Source organism: Salvelinus alpinus, chromosome 22 (assembly GCF_045679555.1).
Source record: "Salvelinus alpinus chromosome 22, SLU_Salpinus.1, whole genome shotgun sequence".
NCBI classification, from domain to species: Eukaryota; Metazoa; Chordata; class Actinopteri; order Salmoniformes; family Salmonidae; genus Salvelinus; species Salvelinus alpinus.
The window spans coordinates 11,230,605-11,231,406 of record NC_092107.1 but is presented as its reverse complement, the minus strand read 5'-3'; positions in this window follow the sequence as shown (position 1 = coordinate 11,231,406).

The window sequence follows — 802 nt, the reverse complement described above, 5'->3', positions numbered from 1 at the left end:
CCTGTTACTCTCAGGCTATAGCCGTCTCATTGATTTGCAATAGGAATATCTGAATCGAATTCTGTTTTTTGTAGTTATAAACTCTCCAAGTTCTTGCACTTTATAATCCCAAAATATAGTGCTCTTGTCATCCAATATCTATTATCTTGTTATCAAAGTTAAGTTTTTCATGACTTTGATAAATGTGCAGCTGTATGACAGAACGCAACTAGTTTCTTTAACATTGAAACCCTGTCATGATTGTAATCATCGTGGGCATCTTTCATGACAAATGTTGAGTCAAAAACATGCCAGAGAATGGTAATTTAAAGAAAGAGCAATATGTAGACAGATATACTTGCGTTTGACAGAGACAGACAGGCTTGTTTGAGTTTGCAATGAGAGTTTTTATTTCACTGAGCTGTAAGATTGAGTCCAGAGAAATTACATTGAATAGGATTAAAACCGTTTCTTGCTCAGACAAGGTAAGCAGAGAAACAAACCACCTTATGCACCCTGACTTTCAGTACAAATGACATGGAGCACATAAATGACATAGATCTGTCAATACATCTGACTTAGTCGTTATTGTTTGGAAAACACTTCACATTACCTATGCATAACTATAAAGGAGTAACCTATGGAGTAATAAGTAAATACAGTCACGTAGTAATGTTTGGTAACGTGTATGAAGAACATCATGAAAAGTGTGAAGGTTGCTCACTTTAGCATGTCATTAAGGGACATGCTCCCCTTGTACTGTAAAATAGTTTGCACACCATCCCAAGAATAATTACGACCACAAATAACTGTAGCGACCCTG